This window comes from Hemicordylus capensis, chromosome 1, assembly GCF_027244095.1.
Source record: "Hemicordylus capensis ecotype Gifberg chromosome 1, rHemCap1.1.pri, whole genome shotgun sequence".
NCBI lineage: Eukaryota > Metazoa > Chordata > Lepidosauria > Squamata > Cordylidae > Hemicordylus > Hemicordylus capensis.
Window position 1 is genome coordinate 168,966,606 of NC_069657.1, and position 19,153 is coordinate 168,985,758.

Genomic DNA, 19,153 nt, shown 5'->3' on the forward strand with positions numbered 1-19,153 from the left:
GTCTTCACAATGTTGGGGGGGCATGCTACTTTGGAGGAGGCCCTTCCAATTGAGTTGGTCCTTGGTAGAGGACGATATGGCGGTAGGAGTAGGACGTGCCAGGTAAGGGGAAGGCACACTAGCTATATCAAAGTCATCATGCCCTCCTGTCCTTCTCCCATCCAAGGAGACCCCATTAACTCTCCCAGCAGTTGGATGAGGGGGGAGATGTAAATCTTTCCCAGTCGTTCCCACCGGGTTTCCGGGTGCAGCATCAGCCAAGGCGGAGTGGGCAGGGAGGTGGAGTTGCCCTGGTTCATCGGGACACCCCCCCCCCTCACCAGATGCCCTGTCTGCCTTTCTGACCAGTTTGAGTGCCTTGCATGCAGTGATTGGATCATGAGACAAAGTTGGGATTCTGTTGGTATACTGCCCACCCCGCTGTCTAACAATCTCCCTGCCTGAGCTGCTTGAGGTGGTCTCAGATGTAGTGCTGAGGACCCCACAGCTGTTAGTTTTGGGGGACTTTAACATCCATGCTGATGTTGCCTTGTCTGGTGCAGCTCGGGACTTCATGTCCTCCATGATGTCCATGGGCTTGTCTCAACTGATTTCTGGTCCCACACATGAGGCAGACCATACGATTGATTTGGTTTTTGGGTCAATGGTCAACAGTGGTGCTCTGTGGATAGTCCAGGAGGCCTCAAGACTGTTATCATGTATGGATCACTATCTGGTAAAGACTGAACTGAAGGTGGACCCACAACACCTCTGCAGGGGGACAATTTAGGATGGTCCGCCCCTGGAGGCTTATGGATCCTGATGGATTCCTGATGGCTCTGGGGGAGTTTCCTGCTGAGATTGTGGACAATCCTGTTGATGCCTTGGTCTCCCTTTGGTATGAGGGGATGGGTTGGGCAATTGACATGGTCGCGCCTAGGCACCCTCTCCCGACGCACCGAGCCCAAGTGACTCCCTGGTATACAGGTGAGTTGTGGACAATAAAGCAGACTGGTAGATGGCTTGAGTGTCATTGGAGGAAAACTCGAAATTAATGTGACTGAACACAGGCTAGCGCCCATATTAGGGCCTACTCTATGGCGGTGAAGAAATCCTACTTTTCCACCACCATCGCGTCAGCTCAATGTCATCCAGCGGAGCTTTTCTGAGTAGTTCGGGGCCTCCTAGTGAGGACCCCAAAGACCATCAAACAGAACACTCGGCAGCCCACTGTGACCGATTTGCTTTACATTTTGCAGATAAAATCGCTCATATCCGTTCTGACTTGGATGCCAAGATTTTTGCGGCACCGGAACTGGATGTTGCCAGCACACCATCTGATCTTGTTATATTGGATGGTTTTCAGACTATGTTGCCTGAGGAGGTAGACAGGCTGCTTGGAAGGTTGAGGCCTACCACGTGTGTCCTCGACCCTTGCCCTTCATGGTTGGTGAAGGTTTGTAGGGAGGGACTGAGTGGTGGGGATAGTGAATGCCTCTTTAGAACAGGGGGTGGTCCCCCCTTGCCTGACGGAGGCAGTCATTAGGCCCCTCCTTAAAAAGCCCTCATTGGACCCAGATGACTTAAATAACTTTCAAGCAGTTTCTAACCCCACCTTCTTGGGCAAGGTGTTGTGAACTACACCTGGTTTTGCACTCTGTACATGCTCAGAGGGAAAGAGGCAAAGTCACATCATACACAAACTGAATTGGTTCTTGGCGATGGTGACCATGTAGGATCTGGGCGCGCAAACAGAGATCGAGAGAGACACTCAGAAAGTTCAATGGACTTTATTATAAAAAGTTGCTCATCAGGATAAAATAATCCACATTAAAAACATGTTTCCGATTCAAAGTGTAGTGTAATGTGCCTAACTATCATATGTGTGTGCAATCAGTAATTACAGCCATCTAATAATCTAACAAATCCTAATAAAACATTTAGAGAAAAGAAGGAAGGAGGGAGGGCTTAGGAGAGGGATGGCAGTGATTAGCAGAAAGGAGGAAAGAGGGATCCAAGGCTTGTGAAGGCAGCATATTACCAGGATCAGAGGCTTGAGAGCGGTGGGGCTTTCAGCTGAAGGAGCAAGGCTGTGGCTGGGGACAGAGCCTTTTAGAGTGACGATCAAGCATGCAGTTTGCTCAGAGCAAGGCTGAGAGTCAGAGCACCATGGTTGGGGAAGTCTTGACTTCTCACTGCGCAGCAGAAGTCACAGAGTTCCTGTCCCTGGACAGAGTTCCTGCTTTTTGCCCCGCGGCTTAGCAGCAAACTCTGGGCTGACTCTTGAGTAAGTATGCTTGTTAGGCAAGATTGCTAGGGAGTATCATGGCTGGGGAGTCTTGACTTCTCACTGTGTAGCAGAAGTCACAAACAGTCCTATCTCCTTGGAAAGAGTTCCTGCCTCTAGCCCCACAGCTTGGACAGCAAACCCTTGGATTACTCATGAGCAAGTCTTGCTTGTAGGCAAGAGCTGCGTGTAGGCAAAAGACTGCTAGCTCTCTGTCCAGTAAGCCTCATTCTTTATAGTTGTATCTTCCTTTGATCTCCCATATAGTCTGTTCAATATCTCCTCATCTTTCCTGGGTCCCAAAAGGTGACAGCTTGCTGTTACCTGCTGGACACTGTCTTTTGATTAGTCAGGGAGATCTTAATCCTATCTTCTGTTAGCTGCTATCTTGAGGAGGGGATATTGCCCAAAGCAAATCTGCATCTCTGAGTTGCAAATGGACACCTTCTCTTCTCCCAGATTTGCCAGCCTGGTCCCAAAAGGTGTTAAAAGGTGTTAGTACAAGGATTTAATCTAAAGGTGTTTTCTTTGTGTGCATTTACCTAGAGTGGAATTTCTATAGAGAGCAACTGAGTATAGCAGAGCAATCATTGACAAAGATTAACATAGACCTTGCAGGAGGAAGTGAGAGCCCAGCTTCTCACTTCTTCCAGACATTATCTGATAATGGGTTAGATTTTAACATTTAGATTGTTCTGGCCTGGCTTTTGTGCTTCTTTGAGTACCCATTTCACAATACAATGCTGGATCGCCTCTTCCTTCATGGAGCAGTTGAGACCTGGGTGTCAGTTCACCCTGAGACCAGGCATTTAATTCATTTCTTAATAAAATGAAATCAGACACAGGCCTGAATTCCATATACTTCTGAGTTGCCCTCTGAGTCCAAGGTTGGGGTGCGTGTGCCCCAACAAAGGTGTTGGAGAGTATTGTGGCGTCTCAGCTCCAGGAAGCCCTGTATGAATCTGATTACTTAGATCCTTTCCAGTCTGGCTTCCAACCTGGATATGGGACTGAAACTGCCTTGGTTGCCCTGGTGGATGACCTACACCGGGAGATAGACAGAGGGAGTGTGACTTTGTTGATCCTTCTGGACCTCTCAGCTTCTTTTGATACCATCAACCATAGTATCCTTCTGGGATGTCTCTCTGGCTTGGGACTTGGAGGCACGGTTATACGGTGGCTATGTTCCTACCTAGGGGGTCGTACTCAGAAGGTGGTGCTGGGGGATGCCTGCTCCATGCCTTGGACCTTGGCCTATGGGGTGCTACAAGGATCTATTCTGTCCCCCATGCTGTTTAATGTTTACATGAAGCCCCTGGAAGAGGTCATCCATACATGTGGGCTGTGGTGCCATCAATATGCTGATGACACCCAGCTCTACCTATCTTTTAAGTCAGCAGACACCAGGGAGGCAGTGGATGCTCTGAACCGGGGCTTGGAGGCTGTTCTGGACTGGATGGGTGCAAACAAGCTGAAACTCAATCCAGATAAGACGGAAGGGTTGGTAGTACTGATAATCTGAGTAATGAGGTAAATCTGATCTTGGAAGGGGTCACGCTCCCTCTGAAAGACAAAGTCTGCAGCTTGGGGGAGCTTCTGGACCCAACACTGTCCTTGGAGGCACAGGTGGCAGCGGTGTGCAGAAGCGCCTTTTACCAGCTCTGGCTGGTATGCCAGCTGTGACCCTACTTGGAGAAGTTGGACCTGACCTCAGTCACTCATGCGTTGGTAACATCCAGATTGGACTACTGCAATGCGCTCTAAGTGGGGCTGCCCTTGAAGACTGTCCAGAAGCTTCAGCTGGTTCAGAATGCTGCCGCAAGGATGCTCGTGGGTGCAAGTCGCTTCACAAGTATTACACCCATCCTGCATCAGCTTCATTGGCTGCCGGTCCACTTCCGGGCTAGATTCAAGGTGCTGGTATTGACCTTTAAAGCCCTACATGGCTTGGGGCCAGGTACCTGTTGGATCGCATTCACCCATATTAATTTGCCAGGGCGCTCCACTCATCATTTCAGGCCCTGCTCATGACCCCGCCACTAACAGAGATCTGGTTGGCGTGGACTAGAGACAGGGACTTCTTGGTTGTAGCCCTTTGGCTTTGGAACGCCCTCCTTGAAGAGCTTCACCATGCTCCCTCCCTCAGTGTTTTTAAACAAATCTTAAAATGCACCTTTTTAAGGAGGTTTTTTAAAGGCTCCTTTTTCTTCTTTTTCTTATATCTGGTTGGTTCTTTAGCTATTTATAATTTTCAGTTTTAATTTGAACCTAATAATGATTGTGGTTTTTAATCTGACAACTTTTTTGTTTGTTTAATTCAGTTAATTTTACTGTATCTTTTGTCTATCTTATTGTTGTGAGCCACCCCGAGCAGTGGTGCACTGGAGGGGTGGTGTATAAATATTTCATACACCGCCCCTTATTATTATTATTATTATTATTATTATTATTATTATAAATAAATAATAAATAAGAAAGAGCAAAGAAGCAGCACTATCACCAGAAATGTGTTGAAAACGCAACCTGGTCACTCATAAGAACGTAAGAACTTCCCTGCTGGATCAGGTCCAAGGCCAGGTCCAGCATCCTGTTTCACACAGTAGCCCACCAGCTGCCTCTGGGGAGCCCGCAGGCAAGAGGAGAAGGCATGCCCTCTCTCCTGCTGTTGCTCCCCAGCAACTAGTATTGAGAAGCTCCATTGAGAGGCATTTGTGGGAGCAAATAACCACAAACCACAGGAAGAGTTAAACACACCAACAACTTATATTTCTTTCAAATCCCAAAGAGGGACCAATTAGACAGATGTTCCATCCACTAAATCTCTCCACCAGAAAATTCTCTTTTTCACAACATAGTATCTTACATCTAAGTGTGGTCCTCCCTGAAGGAAGAAACATACAATCTTAAAGTGTAAACTGAAACATGACTAGAAGCGTAGCTGTAATCAGCTCAAATTCTGATGGGAACCATATTTAAAACCTGCTATTGTATTAGTAAATATTGATATTTAAACATATTTGCATCCTATTTTCCCATCCCATCATTGGACTATCAAGGCAGTTAGCAATATATTATAAAAACAACAATCAAATGAAATGTCAGTTAAAAGGGAAAACCAAGAGAAAAACTGAGAAAGCAAAATTAAATTTGTTTCAAGGTATGGGAGTCATAAAATATTAATGTGGAGGCCTGAGTATGGTTGACTATACTCAACTACTGCCTTAGACTATCCCTCTTTCTAATGGGCCTAGCCCCCCAAAGTTGGAGGCAGTGGTAGCTGGTATGGGAGCCACCAAGGGGCGGCGGGAGGCACCTTTAACTGTAAATTAGTAGGTGCTTACCTCTTCTCCTGCCACACCTGAACAGAGCAGCAGTGCACCACCCAGCACCCATTGCAGCAGAGGATTAGATCCGCCACTCAGGTGGCGGAGGCCATTTGTGTGGCCGGCAAATGGCCTCCATGCTGTGCAGAGACCAGCTGAGTGGCAGGGCCGATCCTCTGCCGCAGCGGGTGCTGAGTGGTGCGGCACTGCTCTGAACAGCTTTCAGGTGTGGTGGGAGGAGAGCTAAGCACCTACTAATTTACAGTTAAAGGTGCCTCCTGCCACCCACCGGTGGCACCTGCATAGGCCACCGCTGGTTGGGGGATGGCCATCAATTCATTCATTCATTCGATTTCTATACCGCCCTTCCAAAAATGGCACAGGGTGGTTTACACAAAGAAATAACAAACAAATAAGATGGAAGAAATAACAAACAATGTACATGGAAGGAGAACCCTGCTGGTGAAACTATCATTACTTAGGCTCTCTCCTCCCTCCCTACTTTCCCTGGGTTACGACCACATAGACAAATTCTCTCCAGGATGATCTGTCTTCAACTTGGCCTTTAAGTTCTCTCAATGGTGCATTCATTGCTGTCGTGATTGGGTCCATCCATCTTGCTGCTAGTCGTCCTCTTTTTCACTTTCCTTCAGCTTCCCCCAGCATTATGGACTTCTCAGGTGAGCTGGATCTTTGCATAATGTATCCAAAGTATGGTAGGTTGAGCCTGCTCATTTGTGCCTCGAGTGAACATTCTGGATAGATTTGTTCTATGACCCATTTGTTTGTTTTCTTGGCTGTCCATGGTATCCTCAGAAGTCTTCTCCAGCACCAAAGTTCAAAAGCATCAATACTTTTTCCATCTTGCTTCTTCAAAGTCCAGCTCTCACATCCATAGAGTGTCACAGGAAAAACCATTGTCTGAACTATTCTAATCTTTGTAGGTGTAGACACCTCACGGCATCTAAATATCCTTTCCAAGGCCTTCATTGCAACCCTACCAAGTGCTAGTCTGCGGTGTATTACTTGACTGCTGGATCCTTTACTGTTGATGGTCAATCTTAATAGGCAGGTGCTATCCACCACTTCCATGTCTTCATTATCAATTCTGAGGGTGGTTGTTGCTGTACCCGTTGTCATTAGTTTAGTCTTCTTTACATTTAGTTGTAGTCCCATTTTTTCACAGTGCTCCTTAACTTTCATTACTCTAGCCTGCAGATCATCCACGTTCTCAGCTATCAGAGTGGTGTCATCAGCGTAGCGCAAGTTATTGATGTTTCTTCCTCCTTTTAAACTTTAAAACCATGCTCATCTTCTTCCAATCCAGCTTCTCTCAGTATATGTTTAGCATATAAGTTGAATAAATAAGGAGCAAGTATACAGTCTTGCCTTATTCTTTCCTATCTGGAACCAGTCTGTTTCACCATGTTCCATCTTGGACTGTGGCTTCCTGTCCTGTGTATAGGTTTTTCATGAGATGTTCTGGGACACCCATAGATCAGTTAAAAAGCCAGGGTGAAAAAAATACATTTTTACTGGTGGCTAAAATTTTGAAAGATCAGTTGGGCATCAAGGGGAAAGGAGTTTCATACATCCCAGTATAGTTAAATAATATCTAAAACAAAGAAGCTAACGTGAGCGGACACTTCAAACCATCTGACAATCATTCTAAGCATCATTATGCCAACTGAGGTGGTAAACTGGACACATTCTGGACTGTGTCATACAGACTACAGGTGAAGGCACTGTGGTGTTTTTTTTAATGCTACCCCACGTGAAAAGCCCCTTGCATGCCTTAAACTAGTACTTCAGGGAGAAAGGTGTAGCATAGCCCCACTCTCCAAGGACTTTAATTTATTATATTCAGGCATCTATACATGTGAGAGTATTCAAAAATATGAAACATATCCCCACCTCAATTTACTGCCTCATTCTAAATAATGTGTGAAATGACTGATATGAAAGCAATGAACAAATTCCTGAACATTCCCTTGTAAAATTAATGGAGGGACAGGAAGACAGATTCCTAACTAGACAAATTCCAGCTCCTGTTAAATGGCGTCTCTGCCACAGTGTGGAGACAGATTGGTGCAGGCATTTGTTAAGATGAGTTCAATTAGTGTGTAGAAGCAAAACGTGCTCTCTCCACTTGGGACCAAGCTCCACCCCACCCCTTTTGTTGGGCTCTGTCCCACCATGGGAAGTGGAGAAAAGAGTAAATACGTACTGACTTGGTCATTGTATAGAGCAGGTCAATAGTTTTAAATATATGGGTGTGGTTTTTCATGCTACTGGGTCATGGAAGGCCCACGTGGATGACGTTGCCCAACAGGCACAAAGGAGCACTTCAGCAACATTAAAAATCTTTCACTCCAAAGGTGGAGAGGTTATTCCTGCAGCTTTAAAGCTATTTGCTGCTAAATAATTGGCCCAACTTCTATATGGCGCACAGTTGGACCCCTACCCTAATTATAGGCCGCTGGAGATAATACAATCCAAGTTTATTAGAGCAGTATTCAGGGCCCCTCGATGAATATCCAATGCCACGTTGAGGTTGGAAATGGACCTCCAAAGAGTGGAAACAAAAGCAGGGGTTTTAATCCTCAGTTATTGGTTTAGAATCCATTTCTCCCCTCTGAGACTGATCCCTCTTATGTTGGCCGGTAGGTTTCAATCTACCTGGACATGAGCACTATTAGGCAAACTGTCATCACTTGGCCTTTCTACTGAATATTTATCATTATTAGATTATGGTCAAGCCAAGGAGATCCTCAAACAGAGGGTCATGGACATCAAACATCAGAATGATTTAAGCTCCATTTCGGAGACCATAAGAGGGCACCTTGGTGACTTTAACTGGGAACCTGCTAGCTACCTATTGTCCCTTTCTTTACTGAGCCATCACAGAGTGTTTTTTTCAGAGCAAGATATGATGCCTTATTATCAGCAGTTTTATCTGGAAGGTTTTTGAAAACCCCTCTGGCCAGTCGGTTTTGCTCCTGCAGCACAGGTGAGGTCAAATCTGTCCACCGTGTGCTGCTGTTTTGTCCTTTTCATGATGATAGCCAATGTAGTCTTATTTCTCCCCTGCTATCCCGTTTTCCCGGCTGGACTGCTGAAATTTATGCCACACTCCTTCTGGCAGATAAGAAACCTTCTGTCTCCCACAATGTTGCTAAATTTTGTGCATCTGCTCCACCAACAATTGTGCAGCTGATCCGCCAACAGCTAATTTCCAGCCCTTCTTTTTAGATACTGCTACAAGAGGCTTCTTTGTTGGTGTATTCTGTATGGTTTCTTTTATCTGAATGCAGTATCATCTGTTTGTATATATAACTGATCAATGATCATAATAAAGTTATTCATTCATATGTACTGGCTGATAATAGCCAATCCGTTGATGTCGGACTTGATGGTGCTGATACGTTGTGATCCTTTTGCCTTTGTTCTGTAGGTTGAAATCTCTGAGCGCCAATAGTCTACCTTGCCGCTTCAGCTCCTATACCAAGGGGCCAGTTTTAAAGCAGTTTGGAGAAGGTGGAGAAGATCATATCTACTGCCCTGGTGAGTTTGCTTTTCCAATTCTCCACCTGGACATCAAGAGAATCACTGGCAGAGCCAACACTAAATCCTTCCGAGGCTTCTTGGAATCCTATTGGATCCAATAATCTTCTCAGGCAGACCATCCTAATAGGTCCCTCACCCCCGTGGAGGTGGATGTGATTGTGAATCCAACTTTAACCAGATGGTGTTTCACCCGTGTCAATGGGGAAATCACAGGAGTCCCCACCCAAGGAACGCCAAGCTGATCAGAGTAAAAGACCAGATCAAGCGGGTGACAAGCAACATGTGATAGGCCCATAGTTGTCATGGCCACTATGAACTCCTGAGCTGCCCATACAAATTGTTCCCAAAGTGAACAGTGAAGTTCCCCACCACCATAAGCCTGGGGGACCAAATCTAAGCCTGACACCAAGTCTATCAGCTCACTTAGGGATTCTGTTGGGCAGTGGGTTAATCAGTACACCAATAGAAGTCCCCGTCTACCCCTGGTTCACAAACTCAAGTACACACATTCAATATGGTCAGACACTTCAACAGGAATCTTTGTAAGGAAGATGTTATTCCTATAGACCAAAGCCACTTCCCCTCCCTGCCCACATCCTCTCACCTGCTCCTCAACAGAGTACCCTGGAGGGGGATGCTGGGACTTGACTTGGCCACCAGCCTCCCCCAACCAAGTCTCTGTAATACATACCAGGTTGGCTACTTCATCCATAATCAGATGGTGGATGATCTGATTTATTCTAGACCTAACTGGCACTACAAAGGAGCAAGGTGTGGCTCTGTGGGCAGTTGGCACTGCTCCCCAAGGTCAAAAAGCTAGCAGCACAGCCAGAAGGGGAAACAGCTATTAGGTTTCTGATTTCCCTTCCCCTGAAATGGCCTTTTGACCTGCTGCGACTACTTCTATTCCCCACCACTGGAATAGCTGCCCCACAGTCAATGGACACCACATCCCTATCTCTAGACTAACTTCACCCATGATGCAACAACAGAAGCTCTCTCAAAAGCAGCTTCAGCTTTTAAAATAGCCATAAAATAATATATTCTGCTCTAGCCCTCTCCCAAACCGAAGACCCAGAACTGGCAGCTGCCTGCACGCTGGCCTCCTGCCACCAGCCACCTCTTGCTTCCATAGCCATTGGGTCTCATTATTCATAGTTAATTAATGTAGCATAGAAAAGAAGTTTCCTGTATCTGCTCTTACTGCTGTCATTAGCTGTCATTGTACTTGGTAATAATGGTCTATACCTCTTCTTTCCATTGCCCCTTGACCCCACCTTAACAATTTTATTTATTTCTTTATTCAGATGTATCTATTTTTACCTGCCTACTGAAGATGACACTTCATGTTTCTAATAAAGTGGAGTGTTGAAATAAATGTGTTAGTCATTAAGGTGCTACAAGACTCTTTGTTGTCTTTTTGGAGTGCAATGATTTTTTTTAAATTTATTTATTTTGGTATGTTTGGTTTTTCTAACAACTTTAGTCTTTGTACTGGAGAGACAGGAGATCACTGCTGTTTTTGTCAGCTGCCATGCATTTCCAGTATTGTCTCATTTGGACCTGTTTCTCTTTGTTCCTAGCTACAATCTGCTCAGTCCCTATGTACAAAATTATATCTAAATAAGCTGAGAAACATTCTTTAACAGGATGCAACAAGTGTTTCAGCTAATGAAGTCTTTACTCTTTGTCCATAATTTGTTTCATAAAGTGAATATGGATACTTTTTATATTCCACAATGCCAGCCATGAATGTCCAAAGATGGGACCAATTTGATGTGTGAATGTAGTAAAGATCTGTCAAGATGGGGGATCATTGGGTGGGTACTGTACCTCTTGAGTGCTGTGGAAATGCTTTCGTAGGAGGTAAGTTTAATTACTTGTACACACTCTCCTCCATACATTCCTGGAATTGCTTAAGAAAAAGGGGAAGGAAGCATCTCCCTTGTATCTGACAGTAAATTTCATGTTCTTCAATTTATAGCAAAACTGTTGGATTCTATACTGAATTCTATGTTTCCCCCAATATTTACCCTAAAATTAGTGGACTACATACATGTGTGAGCATGGCTGCACAGGTAGAGTCCTCTTGAGATATGCATAGCGTGATTTATTATTCAGAGCATGTATATAATTAAATCTGCTAAGGTCTTATGAATTCGCATAGGGGTTCTAGTTGATATCTCCCATGAAAATAATCATTAAGTAGGCATTTCAGAAACTTTCCACTATGGTGCGTTTCTTTTTAAAAAAATCACCCCCACCAGCAGCAATTTGCTCCCAAAGTACTGATTTGTAGCAAATAACCACTTGGGGGTGAAAATAGCACCATGAGGAAAGTATGAACTCTGTCTCGCTGCGTGCCACACTTCTGAACTGGATCAGGGCCTCATTTGCTTTATTTTTGAAGATATAAGACCAATTCTGTATTAAGCACATACTCCAAAGACCCATTTAATATTGCATGTAGTTTTGTTCTGAAAGAGCAGATGTCAAAAACTGCCAGAATTAGAACTGAGAACCCACAGCTCTGTGCACAGCTGCTCTGTGCTGTGAGCCACCAGGATTACAGGTCAGAATATTTCCCTAGGCAGTAAATAAAATAGTTTCTGGGTAGTGAAATGACTCCACCCAACAAGGCAGAGCATTGACTCTCTTCAACAGGAGTTCCTATAAGCTTCCTGTGAGGTTTGGACTTTGGGCAATTGACTTGATTGTTCTTTATTGGCTCTGGTTCTGATCTGTGGCTTCGCTGACAGCTCCACAGTTATCACTGGCTCAACCCTGAGAGCAGGGAAGGGAGGTAGGGATGGGGCTGCAGGGTTAGGTAATCTTGGCTCTCCAGCTGTTGTTGAACTACAACTCCCATCATTCCCAGCCACTATATAGTGTGACTCGAGGTGAAGGGAGCTATAGTTCAACAACAACTGGAAAAAGCCAAGGTTGCCTACTACCATTGGCTAACTTGAGCGAGGCAAGCCATACTAAGCCATGTTGGGGATCAGCTCCATTGTATCTTTGTTTCCCCACTCACCAGAAAGGTTCATGAGCAGATATTGACAAAAACTTCATTGAAAAGATGTGGTGTGTGAAAATATCAGATCTGAATAATTTGACTAATTTGATTGTCTGGAAAAATAATTTAACAGGTAATGCATATGAATGGTATGGTGTTTGTCTCTTAGGTTCCGATTAAAAGCAGAACAGAATCCCCACCATGCCCATATGCATTCACTGTAACAGCAAGGTAGAAGGTGAGGGTGCGGGGCGGGGGGGAGAAACCTACCTTTTACCATTGTGATTGTTAATGTGAAAAGTACTTAAAGACCAGCTGATATGCCTAGTGATATTGAATATTCATCCTTAGCATGTGTTCCAGTACAAATACCCACACCCTGCTGCAACTAAACCAGAATCTTATGTTTTTCTAAAATAAAAACCTGCCACTGCAGAGTCCCCATCATGTATTGCACCAAGAGAATACTTACACCCATTGACAGCTGGGCAGATTTAAAAAAAACACACCATTTGTCATGACATCACATATTCAAAGGTTGGTTCTTCTAATAACAGTTCATATTACTGGGCCTGTCAGGTTCTATTGTATACTCATACCAATGTTTTAGGCCTATGGGGGAAAATATATTTGTTGTTTAAGTAAGTGGGTGCTGTCTTTTTAAGTTTATCCTTCTTGACAGATAAAAGCTGAACAAGGATGTCTACACCTAAAATAAGGGTGTTATTGCCGTAGGGGAAATATTGAAGGCATGAGAACATTTTTTAAATTTTTTTTAATTTTGCTAATTGTAGACTAGAGAGGCCCTTTATTTTGGCAGCACAATGTTGCAGGCTGTTTATGGCACATGCATGTACTTGCCATGTGATTACATTTAGGGTTTGATCTAGCATTGCCAGTCTATATCGCTTATTGTGCTCTTTCTTAAGTGCAGTGTAATACCTGCTGAGATTGAAGGAAACTGCTTATTACAAACATTTCCTAGTAACTTAATACATCTTTGGAGTTATCCATCATTTGAAAGAAATCCAATTATCTTTTCATTTAATTTCCATGTCAGGAACGTTAGTAGTAGGAGGAACTTCACTGCCTTTAAAAAAAAGATCATTTTTACATAGCATAAATGCAGTCCATTTCTGGTACAATTAAGAGTACTTTTTCAAAAATTACAGTTCAGATTATAGTTTTATGTATTGTTTATCTTGCCATCTATTGTGCACTACTGAATAGTCTTATAGGAAGATTAAGTTGCTTGCCTCACTCAAGTTAGCCAATTATGGCTTTATTTTATTAATAACTATTCACTCTGAATATTAGTCTTTGGGTTACTGCCTTGAGCCAGTGCCCAGAAAACACTGATAAGTAAGAAGTGGAGATGTATAATAAACATAGCCAATTTAGGTGTCCAGCCACCTTAAGTGGCACAGCGGGGAAATGCTTGACTAACAAGCAGAAGGTTGCTGGTTCAAATCCCCACTGGTACTATATCGGGCAGCAGCTATATAGGAAGATGCTGAAAGGCATCATCTTAAACTGCGCAGGAGGAAGCAATGGTAAACCCCTCCTGTATTCTACCCAAGAAAACCACAGGGCTCTGTGGGCACCAGGAGTCAAAATCGACTTGACGACACACTTTACCTTTAATGTAGGTGTACATATACAGCTTAGGACTTGGGTATCTGAAGAATTGTCTACCTTCATATCAACTTGTCTGGGGACCAAGTTGCCTGTTGGCCCCAGCACATGTGATGACATGTATACACTGTGACATATACATCCTTCTCTCCTAATGGCATGCCAGGTACTGTTCCCTAATACTAAATGTAGTATTTAATTCTAAATACAAGTTTAATCATGAGTCATGGGGCAAATTCCAGCCATGGGTATTTATTTATTTAAAATATTTATACCACACCCCTCCAGTGCACTACTGCTCGAGGCAGCTTACTGCAATAAGATAGATACAAGGTACAATCAAAGTAACAAAATTAACTAAATTAGCCAAAAAAAGTTGTCATCAGATTAAAAACCACAATCATTATGAGGTTCAAATTAAAGGTTATTTTAAAAGCTAAAAACTGAAAATTATAAAAAGCTAAAGAACCTACCAGATATAACCAAAAAAATATGGAGCATTAAAAAGCCTCCTTAAAAAGGTGTGTGTTTAAGATGTTAAACATTTGAACTACAGCAGTCCCAGTTATGCCAGAACATTGTTACTTGTACTATATATCCAAAAGTATGGCCACTCACCAATTAAGATATGTTATTAACAAAAAATAAATTAAAACGTGGCATGGGTTATAAACATTCCAAACTGCATGGATTCCCTCTAGTAAGGTTCCCATCTCAGTCCCATGTTAAGCCATTTAGGAGGGAAACCACCCCAAACTGCACAGACTTCCTCCAACAGATTAGTTTTATGATCAATGTTCAGGGCCTATCATGGTAGAATGTTGAAACTACTCATCTTAACTATGCTTGCACTAGTGTGCCAGCATAATACAACTTCCTGGCTGAGCTAAGTTACTTAACATATTTAGCATTCAGATCTTGAGTAACTTTGTTCAGTCCTTCATGCATCTTATGAAGAGGGCTCTAGTCACAAAAGCTGGTGCTGAATTCATGTGTTCATGTTTAAGATGCGACAAGGCTCTTTATTGTATTTTTGTAGCAACGGATAAACATGGCTAGCCCTCTGGAAAGTGTGCTCCAAATTTCCTATCCCCATTCCATTCCAGTGGCTGTTGCTTGTGGGTGAGGGAAAGGTCAACATGTTATATTATTTCTGTTGTATTACATGTTGTTTGGGAGAGAGAAGGATAAAACCCTGAGGGATTCGGTTTTTGGTAACTGCCATATTTAGTTCCACCCTTTAGAAATTTACTGGCGTCAAAGACACTGGAACAAGAAACCTCATGCTTGCCCTGTGACACACCTGTCATAAGATTTCACATTCAACTCATGCTCTTAAAACTGATTTTTATGTTTTCTTAATTTGTAACAAATTTATCCAGTGAATATACACATGAATCAAGTCGTTCTCCTAACTCTAGACTAAGGCTGGCTCTTATGGAAGAGTGAATTCAGCCCGTATCACTACGTGGGACATCAAGTTCAAAATACAAGGATTGTTTGCTTTCTGTGGCAAGGCAATCCAGCAGATTATCCAGCCTGCATAAATGTACCAAAATGCCCTAGTCATTTCCCATCCTTGCCCAAAGACACAGCTGTTGCCTCGCCAACTGATAAAAGCAATATTGTGATGAAAACAGAATTCACTTCTCAACACATATTGTAGAATGAAAATTATAGGATCTGCATGCAGTAAATTTTGTTTATCACACAATTCATTCTTGCATATAAACATTCATATATAAGTCTTTGAGCTTCTTTCTCTGGAATGCGCACACATGGCCACAATGTTCTCAGCTGTAACCACAAATTTCACATCCATTTTTTAGGACATACTCATACAATCACCTATTTTGTGTATTTAACCTAAGTGATACAGATTTTATCCAGCGATTCCACACCCAAATAAAGTGAGGGCCCACTGTGTGAAATATTTTCGGAAGATGATTTAAGACATCAAGTGTTCCAAAACAAGTCGAAAGACCACAAGCACATGTTGGGTCCTGTTGAAGGCTAATCCATGTCATGCAGCTGTGTCTCAGACAGAAAGCTCTCCACTTCCAGGAAAAAGTAGACAAACATTTTCATCATGACACACTGTGGAAGGTACAGAGCTCTGTTTTGTTTCAAGGTAGAACCATAAACACAGAGATCTGCTAGTAGATGTGGTACCAAGCTGGAATGAGGTTAAATCTAAAAACATTAATGCCTAAGTAATTATGCCAAATAAGATTACATAAAAGGTGCCATTCTGATGGAATGGCCAACTTTCTATTAGTGCAAATTCTCTTTAAAAATTATGTTTCCAATCAGCAACTAAGAGCAATGACCTCTGCATTGTAAAAGGTTGCATTTATTTATATTAGCTATAAGCCACCTTGTGACCCACAGCAAACATATGACAAGCATACAAATTCAATACCAAAAAAATTTAAAGTAGGGATGCAATCCTTTGTATGTTTTCCTAGGAGCAAGGTCCATTGAACACAGCACAGTACATATGCATCGGACTGTGGTATAAATCATTTAAACCTGGAAACAAAAGCAGAAGCAAACATGCTGTTTATTCATCCTTGCTCCATAGAGGGAGAAGCAGGACCATATCCACTGGGCCCAAAACCTGAAAGGAGAGCCTATGCATGTACAGCTTGTAGGCCCAACTTTCAGACATACTGGTGGAAACATGAATATGGAGGCTGGAACCAGGATGTATAGCCATGGGTGATGGGCCCAGAAGGGGAATGGGCAGAGTGAGCTAGTGCCTCTCTACAACTGGCCAATGGGGTCTCAGAAGGGGACGACACTCCATCAGGCAAAACCAAACGTTGCTGTTGCAGTCAAAGTTGACTAATAAAGGAGTGGGAGAAGTGCAGCTTGTTCTCTAGGAACCAGCAACTGACTGCAAAGTCTTGACTGCTGTGCCTTGAGAGCAAAGTTTAGCTGAGGAGGGAAGAGGTCAAACCAAGCCGAGGAGAAAGAGCGTAGTAGAGAAAGAAAAAGAAAGTGTGTGAGAGAGAAAGCATTGAGGTCATAGGCTGACTGCTACACAGTAGTTCTACCATTCGAGTTCTTTTGAGTGTAAAGTTTTATTTAATACTAGACCCACTTATAGCCTACCATCACTTTTTGAAACAGAGCAGGTTTGTAGTCTAATGTCCAATACTGTATTTACTCAGTGTATTTACTCAGTCCCACAGTGTTCAATGGCACTTACTTGTGTGCATAAGCTATCAACTAATTTTAAACATGGCTGTGCTGGCCTCTCCAGTGCAATCTGGAAGGAAGCAAGATAGTTTCCAATGCATACGTGCACGCACACGCACACACACACACACACACACACACAGTGCCAAAATGTATGAAATACTTCTGTCAGAAGTCAAATGTTACAAGCGGTCTGTCTCTAATAGGACACGGGCAGAAGAACAGAAGAACATAGGAAGCTGCCATATACTGAGTCAGACCATAGGTCCATCAGTTGATCAGTACTGTCTACACAGACTGGCAGTGGCTTCTCCAAGGTTGCAGGCAGGAATCTCTCTCAGCCCTATCTTGGAGATGCTGCCAGGGAAGGAACTTGGAACCTTCTGCTCTCCCCAGAGTGGCTCCATTCCCTGAGAGGAATATCTTACAGTGCTCACGCTTCTAGTCTCCTTTTCATATGCAACCAGGGTGGGCCCTGCTTTGCTAAGGAGACAAGTCATGCTTGCTACCACAAGACCAGCTTCTCTCTTCTCTTCTTTTTAATATGGAACAAAATAAGAAAAGGCATGTATTCTGTTTCTGCTCTCTTCTCCTGCCCACTTTTACAAAGATTTATTTTCCCAGTCAATGGCTGGCTGGCATCCAGACTAATAAAGTGTGGGTGCTACATCCAAAGTGTCAATGCTGCTGATGCTTTGACTAACACAGCACTGACAATTGGGGGAGGGGGTTAAATTACCTCCCCTCTCCCAGATGTATGTTGTACCACCCAGAAATATGTCCATGGGGGTCACACAGCCATCTGTGACATATTTTCAAGTGGTACAGCCTCCACTTTAGTCAGAAACTCAGCAGCAGCAGCCCTTCTCACATAGCACACACACTTTGTTAGTCTAGATATCAGTAGGGCCGGCGGGGGCAAGTTGAAAAATAAATGAATAAATAAATAATTTTATTTGTTGGTCCACGAAACCAAACTGGCCTGGTCCGAAACCAAACTGGCTGGACCAAACTGGTTTGGACTCTAACTAAACCAGGCCAGCAGGTTCCATTCACATCAGTGCTTTCCCCCCCATGAATAAAGGTTGTTGCAACACTGTTGCTGTGCGCTCTCTCTCGCTCTCTCACTCTCTCTCTTTGACACACACATACCTTAAAAACAATTCTAGGGCCTCTGAGTGCAGCACCCCTTCGGCCTCAGTATATACATGGGTGTATACCCAGTGCATAATCCTGATGTAAACACACAATATAAATTGCTAATTTTGTGTTTAAACAGCACCTTGCTTTTCATGCACATAATAAATATTATTATTGAATATTAAACTGAGCTAATACATGAATAAGTAAATGGTCTAAGTGGCAGTCTGGATAACAGTTTTTAAATATAGAATAGTACAGATCAGTTATTTTCTCTAACCCTTTTCACACAGCTGGAAAGGCTCAATACACATAGGGGAGTCTTCCCTATCCCTTCTCCTTATTCGTGGGCTCTATGGGTACAAAGCTTATGCAAATATAACTTGTACATTCATAGGCCCTTCTACATGATTCAAAGTCTAAAAAGTGCATACTGCATAGAAAGGGCTCATGTCTGCAATGAATAAGACAAAATAGTGGATACAGCAATGAATCAGAGAGACTACATAATGTAGAAAGTACACCATGTGAAAAGGAAGAAAGGTCCGCATTAGAGGGTTATAGAACAAGTTACTGTGACACGTTTTGCTTTATTAAATGATTCATTTTCAGGAATAAAAACAATCAGGTTGAACAGGGACTGAAAGGAATAAATAATATTTACAGAATCATAGAAGTGCCTATTTCTATAATGTACAAGCAGCAAATGCAAAATGCCTGGAGGAACTAAAGAGTTAATAAGGATACAGAAACGGCACCATTACATAAAATACAACCTGTCAATTAGGTATTGGATATGCTATTGGAAGTAGCGGTCTAAGTGCATGCACTTCTACCCCGAGACCACTAGAGAGTAGTTAGAAAAGACAAACATGATTTATACCATACTGATCTCACTGCACATCCTCATTTCTGATGTTCAAAAGCCTGTGCAGGCTGTCACTTGAAGAAATTCCTGATTATTTGCTATTTTGTAGAGCTGTAAATCACCTAGATGCTCAT

General features: G+C 43.1%; 1 protein-coding gene across 9 annotated transcripts in view; it reads right to left on the minus strand.

Moving 5' to 3' along the window:
- The window catches only part of NCKAP5 (NCK associated protein 5), a 930,794-nt gene that overhangs the window by 885,293 nt on the left and 26,348 nt on the right, over positions 1–19,153 (minus strand). The gene's annotated exons all lie outside the window — the stretch shown is intronic.